This window comes from Rhipicephalus microplus, chromosome 10, assembly GCF_043290135.1.
Source record: "Rhipicephalus microplus isolate Deutch F79 chromosome 10, USDA_Rmic, whole genome shotgun sequence".
In the NCBI taxonomy this organism is placed as follows: Eukaryota; Metazoa; Arthropoda; class Arachnida; order Ixodida; family Ixodidae; genus Rhipicephalus; species Rhipicephalus microplus.
The window spans coordinates 20,580,961-20,598,168 of NC_134709.1; the positions used below are offsets into that span (position 1 = coordinate 20,580,961).

The 17,208-nt window shown below is 44.8% G+C and overlaps 1 protein-coding gene across 1 annotated transcript in view; it reads left to right on the top strand.

Annotated features, from left to right (window-relative positions):
• The window catches only part of LOC119180929 (uncharacterized), a 261,732-nt gene that overhangs the window by 79,032 nt on the left and 165,492 nt on the right, over positions 1-17,208 (top strand). The gene's annotated exons all lie outside the window — the stretch shown is intronic.

Here is a 17,208-nt window from a genome sequence, read left to right on the forward strand (position 1 = left end):
TACAATCCCATCACTTTACGGTTCAGCCACAGGAGCGTTTTTACCGCTGTTACAAATTTCTTACGAGAATCTAAAAGAATGGAATGCTAAAAATAAGTAACTTCAGTTGTTTTATGTATAATTTTTTTCTTTTTTGTATGTTTATTATGTTTTCCTTTCAAGGTTTTTTGTTTAAAAATTTAACACCTTTTAATTATTACCTATATTACCTAATTAATCCAACGCTCTCTTTCAAGAAGTGAATTAATTTAAAAAACAAGGCACCGTTCCATTCATGGCCTATCCCCCTAGGTGGGTTGCGCCAAGGTGTTGAGGAACCAACCAACCAACCGTTAAGCCAATGTTTTTTACGGTAACGGCGGATACGGTCCACGCTATTTGGAAACCGGCTTTACGCGTTGGGAGTCACAGAGGCCGTGTACATACATCGGTGATCTAACTGGGATCTCGGTAAATCTAATCAAACGTTTTCGTAACAAGCGTGAGCCACTCTGTGCTCGGTTATCGTCCGGTTATATGGGAGAATGACGACCGCAGCTATAGACCACGCGTTTTACGGCCTCTAAAAGCCGCTAAGCAGCCAGAGGTAGACGCACGCCCCCGAGATCGGCGTCAGGACTCACACCCAGCTTCAGGCTGCACTTTCCTGCCGCTCATAGACGGCTTGACGGAATGTGTTTTGGAGCAAATCGGTGATCGACGTGGCCGACATATCGAGCGATTACAGGCATAAACCATGCCTTCATATTCGTACATGTCGATTCGTTGCAGTCCATCCGTTTCGTTTTGCGCTACCCCGTCTGACAATCCTCGTCGAGCCGAGACGAAACACGCGTATACCGTATACGTACATGTACACCAAAACAGACATGCCGGCAGGACTCTGTTATTATCCAACTTCCTCTATGCTTCCCGTCATTCATCGCGCGTTCGCATGCCGTTTCTTTCGTTTACTCGTCAAACGCCTCCCCGCTTCCCGAACGCTTCCCACACGAGCACGCGTCTTCGCAGCTTGTGTTTTTTTCGTTCTCTGGGTTGTACACCCGTTGTACCACACTATATAACTCGGCCCGGCTGCTTACGATGTCGGCGTTACGCTTGGCCGCGGTTTATCGGCGAGAGCCAAGCTCGAGGTTGTAAAGAAGCTTTATGGAGCCCGGCTTGACGGAGGCCACCCCGTCTCGCTGCGTTGTTTTGCGAAGCCAGTCCTACACGCACGTCCCATGAACAGTGCGAGCCAGCTCGGACAGGCACCCGGTTCTTTTTACTGCCCGGTAGTTGGCTGCGGCGGCGTTTTTTTCTCCGGAAGGAAGTATGGAATGACGCGGGGGCGGACTTTATACACTCCGCGTGGTGCGGCAACTATGGTCGCGTCCATAACCGGGCGCGTTTTGTTGCTGCTATTGTATGCAGGAAATAGATGGCTCTGGGTATGTATCCATAGACGGGCTCGCCCTATGGATAGGATAGTAATCTTCTTGTAGCGCGGCTTTATCGCTCAGTTCTGCATCCCCTCACTTTTTTTTTATCGTCATGATAGTGTTTCCGCCTGGTGGAAAGAACGCACAGGGCACGGTCGCTCTAGTCGCCATGGGTTTAGAATCCTGTAACGCATGTAGCATCCTTTGCGGAAAGCTTCCGTAGGAGTAAAAGCAACGCTGCGGCAACCTTTGGGGGATCGTTTGAAGATCATCGAAGGATCAACGTTTTTATGGAGCGGGAGTCTCGCAGTTTTCGCTCATCATGTGACACGTTGAGAACACGCATGTATTAAAGCGTAGATACGGTGAGACGCCTACTTATAGAAGAGATAAAACGGGTCATTTATGAACACTCATTTCACTGAATTACAAGCTCGGACTAGTCCTTTCTATAGTTTCCCGGCATTTGTTAACGTTTATTGTCTCACTTTCATAAAGGCCAGCCTTTCCCCGAACTACGCGGAAATCCAAATGGGACAAAGTTCGGGGGGATATGCATATTTGAGGAGACGAAAAATTTTTGAATGCGGGTTGTCGCTGGAACCAACGTTTGGATAAGTGGTCTTGTCTTCTTGACAATAAGCCTCGTCTTCTACATTGCAGAAGGCAATACATGTTTGCGTCACCCCCTGCTTAAGCTTTTTTTTTTTCACCTCCTCAGGACTATGCAGTGCGAGAACATATCACTTACAGTGGTGGCGATAGTCGGAATAACATCCGCTAAACCTCGACATTTAAAGCAGGGAAGAGACCCCCAACACTGATGGCCACAACGAGGACCGCTCGCCACAACAAGCACTGCCACCGATGTACGCGTAGGTCCTGCGGCTTGTCCCTCGAATGAAACAATTGCCTCCGCCATAATTTCTTTCTTTTTCTGTTCTGTTCTGTTTTAACTGTTTTGCTGTGGAGAGGTTGAGGTGCCTATTGCCTCGGCTACTCCATATCACAAAGTTCTGCAGCGAAAAATAAAATAATACAGAATGGTACCCAAAATTTAACAATACGGAAAAGAAAAAAAAACATAATAGCACATTGAAACCAGTTCAAAATATCATGCCAATACACAGTTTTCTTCGCGCAGTTCACACAGTCATAAACTATTTACACGCACACCTTACTATTCTACTGTCAGTATATACATGACCACATTTTATATATACCCATCTCTGGCTGTCTGTCATAGGCGCTTGTCTAGTCCAGTCTCCGCTAAAAAGTCTGTGAGGAAGATTATTGCCTTCTGAAGATGCATCTCAGGCCATGGTCCAAGTAGTTTCTTTATTGTGAGGGGCCGTCTGTCGAAACTTGCTAATTTGTTCTTTAATTTTTTCTCTTTCATTCGCGTATTTAACGCACTCTAAAAGAATATGGCGAACATTTTCTTCTGCATGACCACAATGGCATTCCGGTGAGTTGGATCGATGTATCTTGTGCAGGAAGCTGTTTGTGTATGCTACTTCCAATCGAAGACGGTGGATTAATGTCTGTAGGTGTCGTGGGAGGTCTGTAGCTATGGAAAATTTTCTGTGTGGATCAACTTCATAAAGTACCGTTTCCTTTGATTTAGGGCTCTCAAACCACTTCTCCATCGAACAATGGTTAGCTCCTTGCGATATAAAATGTCGAATATCCGCCCCAGACATAGGGATTGCGCAATCCCGTCCTTCCTTCAATGTTTTCTTCGCGAGGCTATCAGCCTCTTCATTTCCCTTTATTCCAGTGTGGTTTGGTATCCATTGGAATACGATGTTGTGACCCTGCGATGAGGCATATTCCACAGTTTCTGCAATACATTGTGCTATTTCACCATTTTTGTAAGGTGATCTCACATTTCTGATTAGCTGAAGAGCAGGTTTGCTATCAGTGCATATCACCCACTTTCGTGGCTCAGGATTCTCGCAGATAAGCTTAACTGCTTCAAAGATAGCCACCGATTCTGCTGTCGTCGATGAAGATTTGTGCGATAATTTGCACATCTTCTTTTTCTGAATTTCGGGTATAAAGACCGCACACGCTGACGCTTCTTCAGTGCATGATCCGTCTGTATATATCTTCGTTTTTTCATTATGCATTACATGAAGCTGATGAAGTACCAACTGTGCCGCTACTAGAGGTGCCATGTCTGCTTTCTTTTCTACGCCGTCTATTTCACGGATAACCTTGAGAAGTGGCAACGTCCAAAGTGGTTTTGAAGGTTTCCATTGTTTAAACTCTGGTACTGCTGCTTGAAATGATGATATAGTATCCTGTAGTATCGTTGCCGTCCTTTGTGTTTAGTGCACCAGATAAAAAATGACTTTCATGTTGCGTGAAAATTCTAAATAAATTTCGAGATGTTTCTTTAGTTCGGAGTACTGCGAAAGGTGGTTCTCGAGCCTCCGCATACACTAAAGCACTGGAAGTTGACCGTGGTAAACCCAGACATACCCTCAAGCTCCTTGCCAATAACAAGTGAAGTCTCCTTTCGGTGGAGGCTGGAAGTCCGTGCAGCAGAGGCAGTGAGTAAGTTACGATGGGGCGTATCCAGGCAGCATGTAGGGCTAATAACGACTCTGTAGTACCACCCCATTTGGCCCCGCAGAGATGCCGGAGGATTCGAATGGCCTGATTCACTTTTTGTTCAAGGGACTGGACATGAGGCGACCATTTTAGCCTCCGGTTTAAAATTACTCCTAAGAATTTATGAGTTTTAACCATTTGAATAGGCTGATTTTGCAGAATAATGTGGAAATTTCCAGGTCTTTTTAATGTAAACGGAAGTATGGCTGTTTTAGCCAGACTCAGTGCCATGCTTTTTTTTTTTAGAAAACGGTCTACATAATCCGATCCTTCTTGTAGCGTTTGTTGTATATCCAAAAACGATGGACCAGACGTCCATATACTTATATCATCAGCTTATACTGAACATCTGATGTTAGGTGGAAGATTATACGGGAGCTGCGCCAAGACTGCATTAAAGAGAGATAGGGCTTAGCACGCTGCCCTGTGGCACTCCTTGGTTGACGACATGTTCTGACGTTGGGCCCTCCTGCGTAACTACAAAAATTTTCCGGTACTTCAGGAAGTCAGCGATCCAACGCAGTATCTTGCCCTTGAATCCCTGTAACGCAGGCCTTCCAGAACGTGAACGTGACTCACTGTGTCGTATGCTCGGTGGACATCAAGGAATACAGCGACAGTGATGTTTCCTTGCGTTAGTTGGTTTTCCACATCTGCGACCAAATCCTTTTCTTTTTATGACCGAACGACCGAGTGTCTTTTCATATAAAGCTCCAATCAAAGAGTTTCCTATAAATACTCTATCGAGGGAAATGTGGCGCTGTTGTATACGGGAGTTCCAACGCCCGGCGCCTCAGCGAGCAAGGAAATGGTGGTATAGTACATGGATTTGTCTGATCTTCGTACTTATGGCTCCGTCTGGGTTCGCGTGGCTTGGAGCTGTTTCGTCACGAAGCAAAAAAATCAGCAAATGTTAGACAGTTGCGCTTCACCACGTGAATCTTTTAGGCTAATCGTTTCAAATAAAGTTACGAAGTTTAAAAAGGTTCGTTCTTGCTTTCGAAACAAAAACGAAACACAGATAAACGAAGCTACAAGCAAGTACGAAGACTAGGCAAATACGTGTCTACCTATCGTTCCCATGGTCGCCTATAGGGTGCCTCTATGCGCGTGCGCCCACTCAAGGTGCTGCCACCTTTTGTACTCTTTTCTCCGCCATTGTAGTGCCCGCAGCGTCTTCGCCAAACTGTAGGGCTCACGTGCCATTTTCTTTGGCCGCAGCTATGCCTGGATGTCGCGCTCATAAGTGCAACAACCATTCGTGTTAAGCTAGTAAGCCACTTCCCGCCACAGCGAAACCGGTATACAGCGGGAGCCATAATGGCGGCCGCCGTAGCAGACGACGCAGGTGTATTCACTCTGAGCGGAGGAGCGAACATCGAGGCACTCTAGTCGCTAAATGATCGCAGCGCTGCAGTCCCCTCTAGTTAATTTTAGGAAGCTCTGTGGCTCAAAATTCTCACGAAGCAGGCCAGGGAGGCGCCAATTCTGGTGTATATGAAGATGTTCCTTGGCACTGGAAAATGGGCCGAGGCCAGAAAAGACGCCTTAATGTTGGGAGCGTTTCAAGCTTCCTCCAATGCTCAGAACCTTTGAGGCATTCCTAAACGTTCCAAATGCACATGCATATTATAGTAGTAGTAGTAATTTATTTTATTTCTTGAAAGGCAAGAAAAAGGATACAGAAGCAAAAGGCGTTTCATACGCCTGACAAAGGCCTCTGCACCTGTAGTTCGTCACAGATGCACTTTTTTTTTTTTCCCTTTTTTTTTCCCTCCTTTTTTTTTTTTGCAGATACAAACAAGCAACAAAAACTAACATGTCATGTACCACATGAGCGTTAACAAAAGAAATACAGGAATTAAAAAAAAAAAAAAAAAAACAAGCAACATATAATACACTTAGCATAATACAGATGCAGGAACATAAAATGGATGCATCGCATACCATAATGAACTACTTACTTTCTTAACATTAACATTCTACCTACTCTTTTTACACAATATAGATTAGTGATGATAAGTTATTTCTCTTTTGATCAAAATTTGTGAGAACGGATATTATGTGAGAACGGATGCTTAAACGTTCGGACTGTAAAGTGTGCACAGATGTTGGAAACTGTAGGAAAACCCTTAAGCGTTACAAATATACCGAAGCAAAAAAGGATCCTTCGACGCTCGAAACCTTCCAAGCGTCCTACATTTTTGTTCAAACGTCCGCAAACATTTGGAGGCTTGAACGAAACTATTCAAGCGTCCCTGAACGCATCTTTCAAACGGTTCTTCCAAAGAGTACAAACAAAGAGCCAGGCGAGAGTTAAGCGTCCGAAACACACGAGCGAGAGGTACGCAACACGCCTCGGCGTGTTTACAAAGTGTTTTCGGTTGGGAAGGCCCAGCTTGCAGGGCATATCCCGAGCTCTGCATTGCACGCCAGCGACTCTGTATAAGAAGCGCCAAAAGTTATGGGCTTCCATTGGCCGCGGTTTCTTATTCTTTATTTTTATTCTTTATTCAGTGAGTGCCCCGCTTTGCTCAAAAAGGCGTTACAGCAGGGGGGTTACAGACTGGAATAAAACAATTCTTCGTTTATACAGCACACTTGCTCGTCTTGCAGCTGGTTCCATTCTCTAATGGTCATCACAAAAAAGGAATTATAAAACATGGTCGTTCTTGCTCGATACTCTTTCACTTTGCGTCGGTGGTCATGTCGACTAGATATGTAGCTGGGTTCACTGAAATAGTTATGACGGTCAATCCCAGTCCGCCCATGAAAAACAGAAAAGAAAAACTTCAAACGCAGTTTTTTCCTGCGTAAAGAAAGCAATTCCCAACCCAATTCAGCTTTCATAGCACTGCAGCTGTCTCTCCGCTCGTACCGCCCTAAAACAAACCGCGCAGCTCTGTTTTGTATTTTTTCAAGCTTATCAATCAAGTTCGCCTGCATCGGGTCCCACACAGGACATGCGTATTCCAAAACCGGTCTAATACATGTGAGATAGGCCGTATTTTTTAATGTTCGGGGTGCCAATCTTAGGTTCCTCTGAATGAAATTTAGAGCCCTTGCCGCTTTGCTAACAACGTGATCAACATTGGCATTCCATGAGCAATCATGCGACAAAACAACGCCAAGATATTTGCATGTTGGTTCGGTAATAACAGTATGCGTATCTATGGTGTACGCCGTTACTATTGGTTTCTTTTTTTTGGAAACACGCATATGAACGCACTTTTTGGGGTTTAGCGTCATTTGCCACTTCTGGCACCACTGTACAATACAATCCAAATCGTTCTGCAAATAAGCACAGTCACCTTCGTTCTGAACCTGTCGATATAACACAGAATCGTCGGCAAATAAACGCATGCGCGACGAAATACCCACAGAAATATCATTTACAAAAATAAGAAATAAGAGAGGCCCAAGGACAGAGCCTTGGGGCACGCCTGATGTAACGTTAACATAGGATGAGCACTTCCCATTTAAAAGAACGCATTGGCGCCTGTTCAGCAAGTAATTGGTTATCCAGATGAACACATTTGGGTCGAAATTTAGAGTCTGTAATTTAGCCAGGAGAAGGGAGTGTGACACGGTGTCAAAGGCCTTTCGAAAATCTAAAAACACGCAATCTGTTTGTCCACCTTCATCAACGTTGGAAGCCAGCTCGTGAAAGAACTCTACAAGTTGCGTCGTACAAGAAAAACCTTTACGAAAACCGTGCTGCTCATTTATTAATACATTATTAGCAGTAAGATGGGTCAATATGTGCTTGGATAAAATGTGCTCGAAAATTTTGCATGCCACTGACGTCAATGAAATGGGTCGGTAATTTGTTACATCTTTTTTTGAGCCACCCTTATGAACCGGAACAACATGAGAAATTTTCCAATCTTCGGGTAGAGTTCCCGTTGAAAGGGATTTTGAATAAATTATACAAAGGTAAAGGGAAATTAGCAGTGCACATCGCTTTAGAATACGAGGAGAGATGCCATCAGGACCAACTGCTTTGGATTCATCTTGGTTTTCTAGAAGAGAACATATGCCACGGACACTCAGTTCTACCGGTGGCATCAGCGGAATCGTGGTTGGGTGTGGTTTTGAAGGAACGTCAAGCTTGGGCAAGAACACAGACTGCAAATATTTGTTTAAACAGGTAGCTTTTGCTTCCTCATCAACTACAACCATATTATTAAAGCTTAGTTCAGCCACTCCAACATGATCAGACCCACACTTTTTGATATAATGCCAGAAACACTTTGAATTAGTTTTCATTTTATTGCTGAGCCCTTCGAAATATTTCGTTTTTGCGCTTTCCACACATGATTTATACTGCTCCGTTAATGCTTGTAATTCTTTCACGTGGTCACTGCTTCCAGATTTCTTTAATTTACCAAAAACCCGTCGCCTTTTCCGGATTAATCTCAAAATACCGGACGTCATCCATGGCTTCTTGCGTTTACGAAGCTCTCCGGCTTGTTTCGCAGGTATATACGGCTTGTTTCGCAGGTATATACGGCTTGTTTCGCAGGTATATATATAAAGTTCATGCAGCGACCAGCCACCACCGCTCGAAGTCGTCTGAAAAGATGAAGGACGATAAAGTCGGAAGTTGCTTTCTTATAGTCGAACAAAAGGTGTGAGGACGTAAAACAAAACAAAAAAAAAACGTGAGAAAGAAAATAGAGAGAAAACGCCGGTCTTGGTAAACAACGAAGCGAAGTGAAGCGAAGTACTGGGCGAAGCCGCAGGCGGCGTTGAAGAAGGCTTCAATGTGTAAACGCGTCCAGCGGCAGTGTGCTCACACGCCTTCATGCTCTCTCCCGAATATTTTTTCCCTCTCTCGTTTTCTCGAGACTCCCCGATCACGCTTCTCACCTTCCTCTCTCTGTTCTTGTTTGCGCACTCGGCGAATCTCTCTGTAGTTATCGATTCTGTCAAACGTATACGCGTCAGCCCCGCATCAGAAAGTTTCTTCCAAAGTTTCCTTTCAGATCGGATGTTGGTCTTTCGTGGTGGTCCATGCCATTTTATTATATATCTATTTTTTACTATCCCCTTCTACTTTCTCGCCAGCTCTCGTCACTATCCGCCTTCTTCATAAGCTGTGTCAGAGGGCGGTCGGCATTGTGTGTTGGTATTTCTCTTTTTTTTTTGCCGAATCTCGTTTAGCTTGGCGTTTAACCCTTTCAGTCGTTCCTTTTTTGCCCCTTCAACGTTCTTGATTTACCAGATTCTATCGCTGCGTTGTTTGAGTTTCGGCCAGGCTTCGTTCGGCCTGCGCGATGACGAAAGTTTTGGTTTGTCGTCGCAACAGCGTCTGTCGTATCAGGCTGTGTTGGCCCGCCTTGAAGACAGACCGCTTTCGTCAGGGCGATCTTATCAACGCCGTCCCAAACAGTTATCGCATCAACATACGGACATTTTTTTTTTTTACTTCGACAGCGGGCCCATTTAGAGATTGAAGTCTTCCCGTCCCTCATTTGTAAGTTTTTCGCAAATATCCCTTTTGCATCGTCTCAATAAAAAAAAAAATCAGTTTCAAGAGTGAAGCTCCTAAAGCTCGAAGTAAAGCGTCAGCTGCCCGCAAAACACCCTTTGCGCCTTGCGTATCACGTACCGTTGCTTAGCAGCCGGGGCCCACCGTCGTAAACAGCCCGGAGAGCCACCGCGCCGAGTTTCCGGCATGGCGCGGGCCGAGTACGACCGTCAAACAGTCAGCACTTCTACCGCGGGTGCCAGCTTTGCACGCCAATTCTGGCGTTATAGTTTGTACATTCTTGCATTGATCTTTGACAGGCTGGGTTCGACTCTACTTTGTCTATGCTGAGGAAAGAGTTGGCATCAGCCAAAAGGCCACGTTAAGAGACCAACCAGCTTTGTTTCTTAAGCTTACCTGGCTAGTGTGAACTCCCCTCGCCTTTAAAAAAAAAAAACATTGCTAAATACGAAATGGCGACCAAACAGAATAACCAATTGTACTTGACTTGCTCGTCGTTTTACCTCCAACACAACCTCAAACCGTTCGTTTTAACTGGTAAGCTAGTACACATTCTCCAAAACTGGCTGTCAGCCATAAAGCAACGTTCCATTAGAGCGATTCAAGGAAGTGTATTCTGTTGGCATAGCTGCAGAAACGTGGTCGGACCTCGCGGTCTTTTTTTTTAATCTGATAAGCAAACTGATAAGCAAACTGGAAAGCATCGTTAGGAGAAAAGGAAAAGTCTTACTCGGGAAAGTGAAAACGAATAACATCGTTGATCGGGCAGTTTGTTTAGGTAAAGTTCACCTAACTCGTAGGAGCAAATTCAAGCAGCGATGGCGAGTCAGTAAAAAAAAAGCAATAAGTAGATGAATGCTCAAAGGAATGCTTTGCAAAAGCCACACGCGCTCAGATATTCACGAACAAACAGGCGGACTAAAACAGCGTATCTGTCGGCTTACAGTCCACGGACTTGCCATTTATTTATTTACTTATGTATTTTTGTTACCCTCAATCACCGAAGCATTACAGAGGAGAGCGGGTTGCAAAATGAAGAATACAAAACAACCAACAAAACGTTCTAGATATGAACAAGACTAAAGCAAAATAACATATTCATTCAGTGAAACGTAACAAAAGTGAAACGTAAAAAAAAGAAATAGAAATAACAGAATCAACAAGAGAAATAGTGAATGTAATAAAGGTATACAATACCATAAAAAATGTAATTCGTCTGATGGCTTCGATATCACGGGCTGCAGACCGCGCTGAACAAGCTACACGTTATTTCAGTTTGACAGCAATGAAAAGTTCTCTTGGAGAGATTGAGCCTGAATGTGGTGCCTGTTGATGAACGCATGGGAAGTTTTCGTTATCTTCATATTTTATTCAATTACATATTTCAAATTCTTATGCTTAGGGTACCGAACTGGACGGGTCTCTGCTTCATGTTATTGTCTAACATTTCTATTCCTTTAATTCATTCAGTTATTTCAGCGCATTAACAACACAATGAAGTGCCCTAACTCAGCAACCTTTGAGTTTCTAACAACTCGTAGCGATAACACACTTTGGCGCATCAGGCGATAACAAAAATACATTTTTTTTGTGTCCCAAAATCACGGTATAGTGTTGAGAGGCGCCGTACCGGAGTGCTCCAGAAATTTCGACCACCTGGGGTACTTTACGTGCAGTGAAAAATTCAAAAACAGGTGTCTATAACATTTCAATGCCATTGAATTGCGGCAGCCGCAGCCGGGATTCAATCCTATGACGTCCAGATCAGCGGTCCGGCCCTAAAACCACTAAACGACCCCGGCGGGTCAGCGCAATCTTCGCGACATAATTACTCATGCCACCCTCAAAATGTGCACATTTGCAGCGCATTAGGTGCAATGACCACATAATAATTGGTTGTTCCCAATACCTGTAGGCACACAGAAAAAATTTCTGCATATATTAAAGATTGGCAAACGCCTCTACAGCAATGACGGCAACTGTTGCATAACGAAAAAACCTTTCACGTTTCTCTGCTCTAAAATATTTTCTCACCGCCGAATGACTCAAACAAAACACCTTCGTAAAACTAATCCCTACTCCGTTCTCGTCTCTAAAGAGCAGGGCTGGAGCACGCACACGATACCTTATAGTGCGGCAGGATCTGCACCGTGACTTTGTCTTTCAGTTGTGTTGTCAAGTTGAAACGCACGCACCGCGCCATGTCTCTCCCTATTCTATGAGTAGCACGTGCGCTATCTCAGCAATAAAGTTTCATTACCATGACAGGTATATGCTAAATGTAATTACATTTTCTGGGTAGCTCCAACAAAGACTTTAATGTTAGAGCTACCCAGAAAAATGTATTTACATTTAGCATATAGAGTTACCCAGAAAAATGTATTTACATTTAGCATATAGCTGTCATGGTAATGAAACATTATTGCTGAGACAGTGCACGTGCTGCTTATAGAATCGGGAGAGAGAGGCGAATTTCCAGACGGGAGTGGATGGGATACCGCGCTCCTCAGCCCTGACTCTCAAATACAAGCCCGCTTAATACGGCAGGCCGAAGACGCCGCCAGGGCCCATGGGATCATGGCCGTCGTCTAGGTTTGGTCCTCCCTTCTCTCCTCTCGCACCTGAAAGGGGAGGAGGACCTTTCTGCTAATTAAATAAAGTTTGTTCATCATCGTGATCTGGGTAGCTCGCATCGCTGCTTTCGTATACTACTTTTAGCGTCATGATTTCGAACCTTAAAGAGAGTAGCCACTGGAGAAAGAGAGGGAACATATCCACTTGCGTGACATGCGAACTGTGGTTGCGTCGCTTGATTCGACGTTGCTGTCATCACAGCGGACGTTCACATACTGTCACCGTCGTTGTTACCTTAGAGTGTCGTTGCTACTTTAGGTGTTCACGTAAAACCTGACATTGACTGTCCCGTCGCGATGTATTCTTAATTTTCTATTCACTTTCCTCGCGTAATACTCCCGCGGCTGTCCGAGTGCGCACTCAACAACGGAAAATGCAGCAAATATACTAGAGGTTCTTTAAATAAAGAAAGAGATCAAGAAAAACAGAGACGTGCAAGCATTCTGGTGGTCTATGGCCGAAAAAGGCGTTCGCTATCTTGCTCCCGGTACTAGGCGAGTAACGCGAAATGGCTGAATCGGGGTAAGGTGCAACGAAACGTTAAGGGAAGTTATAAAGATATCCAGACACAGATAAACAAACTGACGCAGTAGTAGTAGTAGTAGTACAAAACTTTATTATATAGATAACCCAGACAGGCTTGAACTCCAGTGCCCCGAAGAATATACGGGGTGGAGAGCGAAGTCTGTCCGGCAGGGTGGTGCCCCTATTCCAGGGCCCCACTGGCGCGAGCCATCCGTTCAGTTCTTTGGATCAGTCGCAGCTGATCCACTAAGGCTGGGCTAGACAGCTGCGCCTCCCATTCATATCCCACGTGCCAGTGGTGTCGTGCTCTTCGTCATGCTCTGCACACTCCCACGTGATGTGAAAGAGTGTTGGGGTGGCTCCACACCACGGGCACATATTTCTGTACGCCGTGGGGTAGATCAGGTGAAGAGTGTGCAGATTTATGTGTTAGTCTGTATTTTTCTTAGCGCAGTAGTAGTACGCAGTAGTAGGGAAGAAAGTGGGGGCTCTGGTCAGGGAAACACGTACGAGCAGGTGTATATATCTATATATATTGCCGTTGGGCACGCTATTTCGTGGCACCCCCCTCTCGTTTTCTAGACTGGGCACCTTATTTCGCTGCACCCCCCCCTCCTTATTTTTTCTACACAGCACGCTATTTCGCTGCACCCCATCCCCTCGCCTTTTCTTAAACTATTCCACGCCATTCTACCCTGAAAAGAGAAAGTGGTGCCATCGTGCGGCTTTCCGATTTTGCGGCTGCTTTACGACAGGAACGAATGACTTTGGTATAGGAAAAGTCAGGAGAAAAGACGATGCTCAGGGCTTTATGGTGTGCCTTCGGAATAGGGTGTGAGGGGGGTGAGCGAGGTGGCGCGGCAAGGCGATATATTCTCGCTAAGGCAGACAGAATTTACCGGGCACCAACGAAAGAACGGACGGCTGTGGGAGCAGAATTAATTAACCCAGCGGCACACGCCAGCCGCAATCGCTGGAGCTTCGCGCCCGCAAACAGGGCGGACGGTCGAAGGTGGCGGCATACAAAAGGGGTCCTCGTCTGGCTTTCACTGGACGTTACCGCAGCCTACTCGTTGAAGATGCAGAAGGAAGGCAGAAGACGCCGGGAAGAAGGCATCCAGGCCGCACGACGAGAATCGATTAAAAGAAGCCCCGCGGTTGGCGGCGGCTGAAACGTGCTCCCGTGCTGGATAAAGTTGTGTTTTGCCTCCGCAGAATACACGACGCCGAAGCAATTTGCACCTCCGTATTATACAGTCTTTAGTCGGAGGTTTCTGTTCAGAGGGAGAAACCACCATACGATGGGAGTGTTATATTGTTACGTTATATTATTGCACGCTTGGTGTGCTCTATTGCAGCGTTTGCTAACTTCGAGCACCTCTATTGCAGCGTTCGCACCTCGAGCGTCACATCAATGAAAACTACACTAGAATTACCCCTACTGTCTCTTCGCAGGAAAGTGTCTCGGCTGTGTATATTCCATAAAATTTACTTCACCAATCCGTTACTCAGAAGCAGATTATTGGCCCAACCAACTTACGTTTCCACTCGCATTGATCATCGCCATAAAGTAGGACTTCCTTTAGCGCACACCAAGTGTTTTCATAATTCATTTGTGCCAAAAAAATCTGTATGCTGGAATCATCTTCCTTGTGATATTGTTGGTATAAAAGATGCTGCTTTATTTAAAATTGCCGTCACTAATTTTATTTGTACGTAGCCTCAGTTCAACCCTGTAGCAAGCGACGATTGCAATTTTTCTGTTGTTGCATTTTGCTTTGTATGCTGTACATGTATGTATGTACCCACTCCCCTCTGTAATGCCCTCGGGCCTTGAGGGTAACTGAATAAAATAAAATAAAACTGTTTGAGCGACTGTGGCAAATGCGGAAGGCACTCGATGCGATACCATGTGCCGTAGGGTGCCAGATGGTTTTGTTTATAATGTGGAGAGAAAGGAACCGCGACTGAGTGGTAGATCCATGGTGTGGGTAGACATCTCCAGAACGTGACGTTTCCTATCAACTCTCTTGTCTAAATTCTTGCATTTGCCAAACGCGACTCGAACAACAAAAGCAACCTTCTTCTTTTCTTTCCAGTCAACTGTATAGATCACCCTTTTCTCCGAAAACGTTCGCACATTGCCTCCCAGATCGGAGCCATTGCGATCCTCCGGGATCGTGCCACGTCTCATCAAGCAATGACGTAACGTGACGTCACGTTTACGTGACACCGTAGGGACGTCATATGACGTCATTGTGACGTCAAGAATTTCGCCGACCTGTATCGCCCTGATGACGCCATTGCAATGACACCAACGCCACCGACGCTCATTTTTCACCTATGGGGACGATACCCACTTACACGGGTACGCAAAGCTGATCCTACGACTAACTTCAGTTAACTGGAGTAAACTACAGTTAGCGCCCACTGCAGTTGGCACACGTTACAAGAGAGAAAGTTAGAGGCTGCGAAGCAGGTTGCGCGATGCTCAGCTTCGCCAATAATAAAAAAAGACGCTTAGCTGGTTTTCGATAGTATACTGGCAAATACAATCTTTCTATTTGCACACTTAATCCACCCAGCGTATTCCATCAAGGGTAACGGCAATATCTGGCACATACAAATTTATTTTATATCTATATATCTCTATCCCCTTTCCGACCCTTTTTCCCACCCCTTTACAGGGTAGCAAACCAGTTCTTCTAGGTTAACCTCCTTGTCTCTTCGTTTTATTTATTTCTCTCTCTCTCTCTCTCTTGGCTGGTGTCGCAACTACGGGTGAATTCATCTTGCGGTCAGTGCGAAAGCCCAGCCGATCTGTTGCTTGATACGCTTGGTATCATCGTGGCCTGTGTGTGGCTTGTCTTGACGGACTGTTTAGCGTCCCAGTGTCTCTGTTGATGAGAAAGGCTAGTTGACTCGATTTTCGGAAGACATCTCGGCCTCCGTTGGAGCCTCGCTGCATTCGATGTCCGACAAAGCTTCCGTCATTTTATAGTTAGCTTCCTTAACTGAGGTACTCAGGCTCAGTTTCGATCAACCGCGAATAATGGGATAGTTGCAACTTTTGCTTTTCGTCTAACCAGATGTAACTAAGTTCGAAGGTGAACTTAGTTTTTGTCGTAATTGAGGCTACCGCGCCCATATAGTACGGTACATGGCTTTCGACTTAAAACCACGGCGTACGCCGCGTTCTCTTAGGGTTTCCAGAAATAAGTCTTTTCTAAGCTCGTACCACCATCGTATACCACGGCCGCGAAAGGAGTGTGGAATTAATCTACCATTCGCCTCCACAAGTGGATGAGTTTTACCGTAGAGGCTCAAGTGAAACAAGTTTGCCTCATCCGGAAGGGTGGTATAACCGCATTTCATCAATGACTTGTGTGGCGATCACTGGAAAATTTATCGCTAAAATTCATAGGTGAATAGTTCGTTCTTGTTAAGTATTGAATAGTAATAATAATAATAATAATAATAATAATAATAATAATAACAATAATAATAATAATAATAATAATAATAATAATAATAATAATAATAATAATAATAATAATAATAATAATAATAATAATAATAATAATAATATGTGTAGATAGATAGATAGATAGATAGATAGATAGATAGATAGATAGATAGATAGATAGATAGATAGATAGATAGATAGATAGATAGATAGATGCCTCTACGAGGCGCCAATCGTTCCTTTCACATATTGAAGAGCACAGACTAGAACAGAATGTCATAAGCTCGTCAAACAAATATGCCTTGTAGTTTAACGCCCCCTAATTACTCGTTCAGCCGCGCACACGGTAAAAACTACACAATTCCTCAAGCAGCAACAGTATAACCAACCGACGCAGAACACGCGAATATCAAACTATTTCTCAACGAAAATGAAAAGAGGGTAAGAGTGAATCAACGTAAGGACGAAAAAACGCAAGAACGACTCTGCGGAAAGCCATACGGCCATTTGATCTCCGAACATCGTCGGTCTCGCCAGGTCATCAGAGGCAGCGCTCTTCCGGTGACGCTGTTCTCGCTTTCTGATCAATTTTTCTTTTTATTTCTCAGCGTGATCATGGCAAGCCTGAAATCGTCTTTAAATGGTTCTTCGATATCGCCATCACGGCTGACGTTTTTTACGCTTCGAAACGGTAGCTCTCTCTCAAGACAGAGTGAAAAGAAAGCGTTCAAGAAACGTTTCGTCGCACGATCCGAGGAAATAGCGCCTCGGTACTTTCCTTCGACTATTTTTTTTTCACTATCTATTTGCGTACGTGTGCGTGTGTGCGTCGGAGTTCTGCGCTTTGTCATATCCGAGGCGATTGGCGCAGCATCGTCGCCCCGGAGGCGGAACATTTCTATCCCCGCACATGTCGATCGTGTCCGAGAGATGACTCTGGTGGGCGTTGGTTTTTCCGCTCTCGGACTTTCGAATCATCATCACACTCTTCTTCTTTCCGTCTCGTTTGTAGTTCACTTGTACGCGTAGCCTTTTTTTTTTTTCCCGCT